General features: G+C 42.5%; 1 protein-coding gene across 3 annotated transcripts in view; it reads right to left on the reverse strand.

The window, feature by feature from the left end:
• Positions 1–7,489, reverse strand: part of APBA2 (amyloid beta precursor protein binding family A member 2) — a 97,131-nt gene extending 89,642 nt beyond the window's left edge. Inside the window, exon 1 of one of the 3 annotated variants that reach the window (XM_032195234.1) lies at positions 7,372–7,489. The gene's annotated coding sequence lies outside the window, so the exon portion shown is untranslated. Of the gene's footprint in view, positions 1–6,540; positions 6,805–7,371 lie in introns of those variants that run through there. The other 2 variants (XM_032195237.1, XM_032195236.1) reach the window with 2 other exon arrangements.
• Between the last annotated feature and the right edge of the window lie 2,438 nt (positions 7,490–9,927).

The following is a 9,927-nucleotide window of genomic DNA, read 5'->3' on the forward strand; positions in this document are numbered from 1 at the left end:
AAGCAGGCAGGTATTTACCAGGAATGCAGAATTATGCCACCAAAAACCTTCATATTATTAACATCAGAAATGCAATGCCACTCAGCATTAACCAGGAGCGTTCCTCTCCACTGCTCATTTCATACCACTGATGCGGTACTAAGCATGAAATTTCTAATCACCAACAGGACTCCTCCTCTTTCTGCCTATCATCCAGTATGCCACAGCTCTTATCTCCTGGGCCATAATATGTCAAATACTTCAACATAATTAAAGCCACACTGATTGACTGGCTAAGAATATCACAGGGATAAGTTTCTTTTTAAAGCTGCCATATCTCTAATCAAGAGTTATGTTCCGGTAACAAAAGCTTTTGCATCTAAAGAATTGTGTGTGTGTGTGTGTACATATATAACATTCTTTTTCCTCCACAGCTCAGCAATAACAAAAATATCATTACACTCTGATTTTCCTTTGTAATGCTAAATCAGAGACTACGAAGGATGGCAAGAGGCACTTACTGAGGTAGGCAAAATGCACATTTTCGTTAAGTATGGAAACTATCATTTATATTCCTCTCTTGACATAAACCTTTATTGCACTACCAACAGTGCCTTTCCAGATTTTGTCGGTTCATTCGTCTCTGGGATTTCTGTTGTTGTGGCAGCGTTAATTTTGGGAATAAAAAAAAAGATCTGTAGAAGTCAGAAATATATGAACAAATTGGTGGCAAGGTTTATGGCTTGTCAGGTTATTTTATATTTTAATGCACTGTTAACAGTTCATTCTTTTTAAATGCAAATTTGTTAAGGGTAAATTTAAATATCAAGGCAAGCAATTCTGGTAGCATGGCAACAACATGCTATGCTGCATAGTAAGAGTTTGGAGCCAAGGCAAGCCTTTGCTTCGCTCCCATCCTGGATCAGTTTATAAGAGTAGAAATATTTTTTTTCTTTGTGTGCCTGCCTTTATGACTATTCCTACATTGGTAGTTGTAATGGGCTTTGAAACAATACGAGCATTAAAGACTGGGGAGAGAACTTGCACCCTCACTGAAGACAGCACAGCAATCATGCAACCTGGTAGCAGGTAGTAACAAACCTCCAACAACCCCTCTTGCCCAGGAAATTGCAGTCAGGGTGGCCATCCTTAACAGAAAGCCTACAGCTCAGGGGAAAAAAAAGATCCTCACTCCCAGGAGAGAGAGATTTGGTGTGGATTTGAAGAGTGTGGTGGCTCTAAAGAAATGTTGCTTGCGAACGAGAAGCAAGCAATCTCGTTTCCATGCACTCGCTCAGATGTGTTGTTGAAAATGCCTCCCTCTTGGCATTTGGAGTATGAGTTTTGAGGCCTAGTTTAAGATTTGACTAAACCAAATGGGTGCATTTTCCCTTGCACTGAAATGCTATTTTTGTGGTGGCTGGTATCAGTGACTCGAGACAGTAATGGCAATTGCTTGATAGTATTTCACGCTTGTTGAAAGCAAGCAACCAACCAAAAAAGACTCCTAAGTCATTCTAGAACAGAATCTGATCTGTGCAGCAGTCATTCTTTTTCATTGCTCCAGTCGCTTCAGTAACCAGGCGCTCAGTTAGGAATCTGTGACCGTTTTGCTGGGGCAGGGAAAGGCAAAGTTAACGAGCACTTCTGAAACCCCCAAGAAAGGCGGGTGAACCAGGGAAGTACAGTGGAGGATCTTGGTTTTGAAGGGCACAGTGGGAGACAAAGTCTGCCCAAATATCCCTTGTTTGTCTTGTGCATGAAGGTAGCAAATACATGGCAGGCTGTGGGGGAATTTTATTCTCTTTATTATTCATTCTCTTGCATAAAGATCAGCTATTTCACTGAATGCCAAACAGAGCTGCTCCTTCCGGGAGGTTATTACAATATTGCTTAGATAGGCGCTGTCCCTGTGCAACTTGGGCTTCTCACCCTGTATTACAGCTTGTACAGTGGTAGGGGGAAAAAAGCTGCTTAGAAATACTTAACTAAGTAGTTTGGGAATACTTGAGTACAAAAAAAAAAAAAAAAAAAAAAAAAAGACGCACAGAGCCCAATTTTATTGCTCCTTGGTAGCTGATCATCCTGGTTTGACACATGCAACACACCAATGACTTCGTATTTTGTGTTTCATCTGATTTGAGGCAGATATCACCTTGATTTTGGAACTGCAGCTAATGTCTCAGCCCAACTCCCTACTTCTGCCTAAATATTCACTCTTTTGGAGCCTACACTTCAAAAATTCATCACTTCCTCCTCCTCCTCAGGGAATTTTCACATGCAGATTATCACCACCATCACCACCAACAGATGTTATCTTGCCCCCCCCTCTTTTCCTCCCGTGTTCTCTTCCTTTGTGATATGCTAATAATATTTCTCTAATCAGTTTAGAGTTCCTGAAGTAAGGGACAGAACTACAGACCTTTCAGTGCTTACTTATGTAGGTGAGCTTTCTCCAACTTTTATTACCAAAAATCACTTCAAAAGTTCCTGCCCTGTTGCAAATGCTTTGTGACAGAGTTGGTTCCCCCTGACTTTTGATGTGCTTGTTTCTTCCTTGGCATGAAATGCTGTAATGCGTTGATATTCCCCATGACTGAGGACTTCCTGGTGCTTCAGGGTCACTTTGTACGAGACCAGTGATCTTCTGCATGGCAGGAAACCTACAGAGTTCATTCCAGAGGTCCTCAAGGGATCTGCTCATGTGATTCTCCAAATGATGGGCACAGTAATGTTTGTGGAAAATTGAGGTCACCTTGTCATTACTGTCTGTGGCTAGTTTGTTAGTGCAATTAAGGTTTACATCAACTGTTACAAACCTCAGATATGAAAGGTCTTCTCCATTTATTCCTATGCTTCTTTCTTCATCAGCTTACCAGAGAAGCAGACCACATAGTGATCTCAGGGGCTTATTCCAGTGTCGTTCCTAAAACCCTGACTGCCTGAAGTTCCTCCTGTGGACTTAGGCCCTTAACACAGTGAGATGTAAAGATGAAAGTCTATACGTGAGAACATACATTCTCCATCTCTGTTTATCTGCTAAAAATATGAATTTTCTGTTCAATTTTTACTGGAATTACTATCTCACTAAATCCTCAGAGAACCCTGTAGTGTCATGCTAAGATAAGCACTTGGCTGTCATTCACAACAAATCCAAATTAGAGCAACTGGAAAGCAGAGATGACTCTCGATAGTCACCACAGCAAGGATACCTTACCAGGGAAAAAGGAAATGAGCCCCAAAAGTTACTCGGCATTCTTAACTACGGTGCTCAAGCAGCTGGATGTGCATACCTACCAGAACTCCCACGGGTAGTGTTACAAAACCATTACGTTGAGTTGTGAGCCCTGTTATTTATTTTTTTTTTAGTTTTAAGATGTTGCTATACTCATTGAGAGCAAGAAGAAACTTACCTGCTATGACCACTTTACTAAGTCTTAGCTAAATCTAACTACTGTACTCAGGTGAAGGAATTTCACTAATTTTTCAGTCAGATCTTGTGAGCCCTTAATGCACAAAGGCAGAGTATGTATAGAAAGAAAAACTTACAAGGTCAGGCCTCTCTCTTGTAGAAATGCTTAGGAAAGAAAAACCAGCAGATTTCACTCTTTGAAAATCAACAGGGTTATGGTACAATTGATGATGGGAGAGGAACTTTCACAAAGGTTGCAGATGATAAGGGTCTGTGAGGGGGATATTTCCAGAAGTAAAAGACAGAAATCTGGAAATAATGCTAGCTAGTGACACGTTCACAAATATTCCTTACATCAATTTACAAAATGAAGTTCAAAAACTACTTAATTAACAAAATGGAAATAATCAAGCTGTCTTCTAAGAAATAAAGTGAGTTATTACTAATCAAGATTCATCCACATAGGAAAGTCTGTAACTAGAAGGGCTATTCTCGGAGGGAAGCTTCACCTTTAATAGTTCAAAACAGACAACTATCCCAAGATACTCCTTCCTGCAGCTCCCAGGGGGAGTCCAGGTAGATATCAGCACTGCAGAATTGCTGCTATTTGAAAAATTCTTATCTAGACTCCAAACCTCACATTGCTTATAACTGTCATACTCCTACTATCCAAGCATTTTTTATTTTTAATATACCTTTTGCCAACTTTCCTTTCCTCTTTATCTACCTCTATTTCAAAAGCAAATGATCCCTTCATGCATGATTATACTTTAGAGTATGCATCTCCAGCAATGTATCACACAACCTTATCATCTGGGAATGATGACGCTTCCTCCTCATCCCCACCTACAAGGCTTCCAGTTCTCCCCCCTTTGCCTAGATGGAAGTACCTATTAATCCTAGTTTTTCAAAGCAGCTCTGCTCTACTCTAACTTACTCCTCTTGAAGTGCAAGTCATCCATCTCTGCTGCAGTAGGTGAAGGCAGTAAGTACTGCAACAAAAAAAAAAAAAGGAAAGGAACGTCATGTACTCAAGTGACAGTGCGTTTACCTATGAGCATCAGAAATAAACACTTAGTTCTGTATCTGTTTCTATCACTTATAGAAGATCTTTCTCCTGCAAAATAGTACCATTAACTGAGATGAGACTGAAGCTTAAACAAAATACAAAGTTTGAAGGAAAGCCCTCCCCTCACATATGCCATGATAAAGTATAAGTGCTGCATGTTTATCTTCTGTGGGCAGGACAAGCCTAAAGAATTCAACGCTCCAAGCATGATGCTTCTTTGAGCTGCTTTTCACACAGCCCTCGAGGGTAAATGGGTCCTCAGGAAAATAAATAAATAATCCTCACATATTAATGCTCTCTCTGGTAGACTAAAAGCATTTGCAAGTATCCAAAGTACTTATAATGAACATTTTGCTCAACAATTGCTTGTTTTGTGGAGTGTCTAAAAACTAGTGAATTCTGACTCTGCTTTCAGCTCTTCCTCTTAACCTGTGAAATCCACATGACTGCATCAATGCATTATTTTCTCCAACTATAAGAACCATCATTATGTCTCTTGCAATGTTTCAAGACTTTAACTGCCTCACAGGAGTACCAGAAAAGACACTGCTTAAAAAAGCACATTCTTCCTCTTGTTTATACTTATATTAAAATATATCAAGCAAATATCTTTCTCAGGAGGCTTATAGTAAAGCATAACTTTATCAACACAGGTAGTAGTAGTGGGCCAGTGTATCATACCAATATTACACTGCCTTTGCTGAGATCACAGAATCATTCAGGTTGGAAAAGACCTCTAAGATCATCTAGTCCAGCCTTTAACTGCATTATAGATGCAGTCTAATGAGTGCTGAGTAGAGGGGGATAATTACTTCCCTTGATCTAGTGGCTGAATTCCATGCAGACCAGGATGCTGCTGGCCAGCTCTGCTGCCAAGGCACACGCCTGGTTCACGTGCAGCTTGATTCACCCCAGGACCCCAGGGCCTTCTCAGCAGCCTCTGTTGTTGCAATGGCTTTAAGCGTGGCCTTGTTTATTGAAGCATGGATGAAATGGGAAATGGATATAACAAGTCTGGGGCCATGAAAAAGCACCCAAAGCCTGCCTATCAGAACATTAACTCTAAGCTTCTCAAACTCCATTGGGTTATAAGGCTATAACCAGCATTTCTTTCTGTACAAGATGAGTTTCTTTTTATTTTTCTCTGTGAGTTGGTAGCCAGTAACAGATCACTTCTTGCTAGATTTCCCCACCTTCAGCATAGGAATATAACCTGGAAGAGGTCTAAATGATGGTATTTTCAGAAATTATTTCTCAGCAAATGTTCTTACCAGAACAGCTGGAGAGATGGTACAATTATGTTTCTTGAAGTGGCTCCTCATGTTTACGGCCTTAAGCAAAGGTCACTTCTTAAGGACCTAGCTCTTGTTTAAATTCACCTCCAGACTCCAACCTGAATTAGCATTAACCAAGTAACTGCACAGAAGATGCTTTTCGAGATGTTTCCTTAGAATATAAGACTGGCCGAAGAGATGAACAGCCATGGCCTTTTCACGAACACTTTTTCTTTATGATCCGAGGATCAAGGCAAAGTAATAATGCAGTTGCTGATTAGAGGCAACACTGCATTTGTAAAAATACCTTGAGATATTTCCATGTGCAGTTAAGGGCTGAACTACCAGAGAATTTAGGCTTAGGAAGACAGACAATCAAGGTTTCACAAGGACAAGTGTGCAGCCCAAAACCCTGTGAGCCCATAGAGGAGCAAGCACAGCAGCTTCCCTTCCCCTCCAGCAGGTCAGTGCCCGTAGCACAACAGTCCGGAAAGGCAAGCTCTGTCCTGCTCGTCTGTCCCACAGAGAGGAGAATCTGGACAATACAGTGATAAACGTACATCTTATGCTTTAAGATAAGCTTAAATCTTACGCTTTTCGACACACAGATAACCAGCAAGTGCTGTATTTTTACTTTCAAGTATCAATGAGCAGTTACATAAGCATCGTTTTAGGATCACCTTATGCAGAAATACTATTGCTTATGCATAACCACAGACAACTATGATAGCAGTCGCTTCGGTTTTTCACATCTACTGGTAAAATAACGAGGAATTCTTGGGTAAGAGGCAAAATACACGGAATACCTTTTCTGCAGGCACCCAACCCCCTCCAGGAAGATTATAGGGTGGCCTTGACAAGGTAAGGTAGCCGAAACATCTGCATTTCTCACCCAACAGGCCGTGGCAATTCGACACTTTCCTTACAGCTCGGTGAAGGCACGTTAGCTCCGGGCTGCAGGCGGTGCAGGAGCCTCTCGTGGTGCTGTTTAATTAATGCTCCTTGCCGCCAGCCGCGGGGACAGCCCGGGCCGGCCTCGCCTCATGCCGAGATGCGGCTGAAGCGCAGCGCTCCCCGCCTCCCCCAGCCCTTTTGTTACGGCAACACCACAGGAGAAAAAAAAATAATAATAATAAAATAAAATAAAAAAATAAAAAAGGGGGGGGGGAGAACGGAGCGTGCTATCATGCCTCACGCCGTTCATCCCGAGAAAGATCAACATCTCCCCATTGAGCCGCCTTCTCCCTTCAGACAGATGAAAGGAAGAGGGGGTGGGGGGGGTAGAAGAAAAATAAATAAATAAATAAATGAATGAAAACGCGTGATCCCTTTGCCACACCGGGGGCACGAAAGCAGCCGCAAACTCTCGGCGATGCTGCATGGCATGGGGACTCCCCTCGCCTCTCGCCCAGCCCGCTCCCCGGGCGGCCCGTCGTGCTCCCGAGGGGGTGCCGAGCCGTGTGGTGCCGCCCCGCCATGGCCCCGCTCCGCCGAGGCTGGGGGCTGCGGGGCCCCGCAGCGGGCAGGAGGCGGCGGCGCGGCTCCCCCCCCGGTTCCGCCGAGCATCCCCGCTCCCCTCAGGGCAGCAGCAGCCGCCGCCGCCACACCCCGCTCCGTGCCCCTGCCCCGCTCCTTACCGTGCTGCCAGCGGCGGGGCCGCTCCCCTCCCGCACCCGCAGCCGGGGGGCAGCCGCAGCCGCTCTTTTGTGTGCCTGCCTCGGCGCCACACACCGAGGCGGCTGCTGCTGCGCCCGGGAAGCTGCGTGCGAGAATACCAGCGGCCGCCCGGGAACCTGCATGGCGCATAGCGCGGCTGCCGCGGCGCCTCAGGGGGGCCGGGGGGGCTCCCGCCTCGTCTCGGCCCCCCTCAGCCCGCCCCGGCCCCCGCCGCGCGCTTCCCGCCCCGGGCGCTGAGGTAGCGGCGGCCCCGGCGCCGTCCCGCCGGCGGCCGCCTCAGGTTCCCCTGCGCCGTGAGGGGCTCGACATCGAATTAAAAAAAAGCGAAGTTTGAACTTTGCAGCAGGGGACTCCCAACAGCCACATTCCACCGTAAGGAGAGATTCATGAGGTAAAATAATAATGTTTATGGCCTTGTGCTGATGATACGTGAATCCTCCATGTAAGAATTAAAAATGGTGAAATTTATAATACTTAAAAGCTCGCTGAAGTGGGTTTCTCCATGAACAACAGTTCCTACAGTGAATGACAGCATAGTTGGTTTCTCAGGCATTTTATCAGAAACTACTAGATCTTTCTATGGCAGTTTGGTGATAGTGATTATGTATAAAGAATATGTGAAATATGTGTATAAAGAATATGTGAAATCAAGTGTATATGTGTATAAAGAATATGTAAAATCAAGTGCCATTAGGCCAATTATGACAAGACTTCCTTGTAAGTATGAATACAGACTTGTAGCTATTATAAATGAACGTACAAAGTAGTGTTTCTCATGACAGTAAAGGTGACAAGTCCAGCCTGGTGTGCTTGTGCTTGTCCCGGGGTAGCTGCACCAGTTGCTAAGCACCAAGTCAAAATCCATGTACATGTGAAGACCTTTCATGGAAACAATAGTTTGTGTTTGTTTATTCTTGCCCCTTTTTTGTGTAGTTGATAGGATTTCTGTGCATGGTCACATATGCCTTCAGAGCACTCACAGGTACTAGTTAATTCTGAACTTTTTCTTTCTTTTAAGTCATGGCTTAAACCTATCTTTATTACTGGAAAAAAAATGCAGTGTTCAAAATGAGTAAAAACATTCATTAAAAGTCTATTTTGTAGAAGATCTTAGTATCTACATACTATTTGTATGTTAACAAAGCAAAACAGTTAAAAGATCACTTTATATTACATCTAGAAATGTTATGAAGTTCTTTGAAAAATATCTACTTCAAGTGTTTTTTGGAAAACTTCCCCACTTACGAATCCATACTGTGTACTTTGCAGTTAACAATGCTGTTAAGACAGTGCAAATGAACATGAAGCTATACATGACATAATTTTATAGATATTTAAGAATGATGCCATCCAAAGGGGCAGGCCTTCCCCCTTCACAATAAGATAAGCAGCTTACATTTCATAAAATATTCAAACTGCTCTGAACTTGTTTATCAAAGGTGATAAAATTTGTGTTCCTAAGATGAAGTCTTCCATTTTAAAATGTCAGCATTGGGCCAATTCCTTTATACATTGTTGTCAGTTACCATTTCCATATTAATCTTAAATGATTCGATATTCCAGGTTTAAACTACCAATTACATTACTGTTTATAGTACCACCTAATGATAAGTAATAGGGCTACTGTTTTAGGAATTGTTTTTATTTCACAGTCTGATAACGTGGCCGAGACAACTACATTGTAAAGAATTGAGTGTTTACTGAAACAATTAACTCTTACAATTTTCTTTTAATATAGGGTTCTTGAGTCTAGCAAACCCAAGTCAGATCACTACAGGAAGATATAAGGAGAGAATCAACTGAACTCCAGTGAAATGATTCAGAGCACTTACTGTAAGTACCTCAATTTGATATTGTAAACATGCAGGGTGGTCTCTCTTTAAGACCTCCATGGTCACACCAATTTCCATTCATCTGTCTTAGCAATAAAGTCCAAAGCCAAGCACTGTCCTCGATGCTTCTGCAGACGCATAAATAAAGTAAACTCTATTCTCAGTACTAAACATAGAAGTATTATGCATCTAGGAAGTGGTCTGCAGAAGCAGCAGTCATCTTCCATTCCTCTTTTAATTCATTCAGAGCTTTCCAAATTGTCAGGCTCACGACTGTGTTAAACACTGCAGCTGTGGTATTATGATAGAGTAAGTTCTTCCAAAACTTACCATAAATTGGGTAAATATGGTAATATTGAGCATGAATCCAGAATGAAATACTAAGAATTCTTAAATTCAGTTGGATTAATTGCAGTAAAAGTACGACAGGAACAGAGTTTTCGTGGACTTGCAAAACTGTAAGCTTTTAAAAGGCATGTAGTTAGTTCTTTTTTCCAGTTTTTGAGTTTGCTTCTAGGTTTGTCTCATATAGAACGGGCTTCATTCTGCAGACTGTTATTTTCCTCCCAGCTAGCAGATACTTGAGGGTTGCATAAGGGAAGTCAAAAAAGATATTTTGCATTATTTAATTATGAGCCCTTTAGCTGCCTGAGTAATGTTGATGGAGTCTAGAAGAATGTGTCT

The sequence above is a fragment of the Aythya fuligula genome, chromosome 11 (genome assembly GCF_009819795.1).
Source record: "Aythya fuligula isolate bAytFul2 chromosome 11, bAytFul2.pri, whole genome shotgun sequence".
Lineage (NCBI taxonomy): Eukaryota > Metazoa > Chordata > Aves > Anseriformes > Anatidae > Aythya > Aythya fuligula.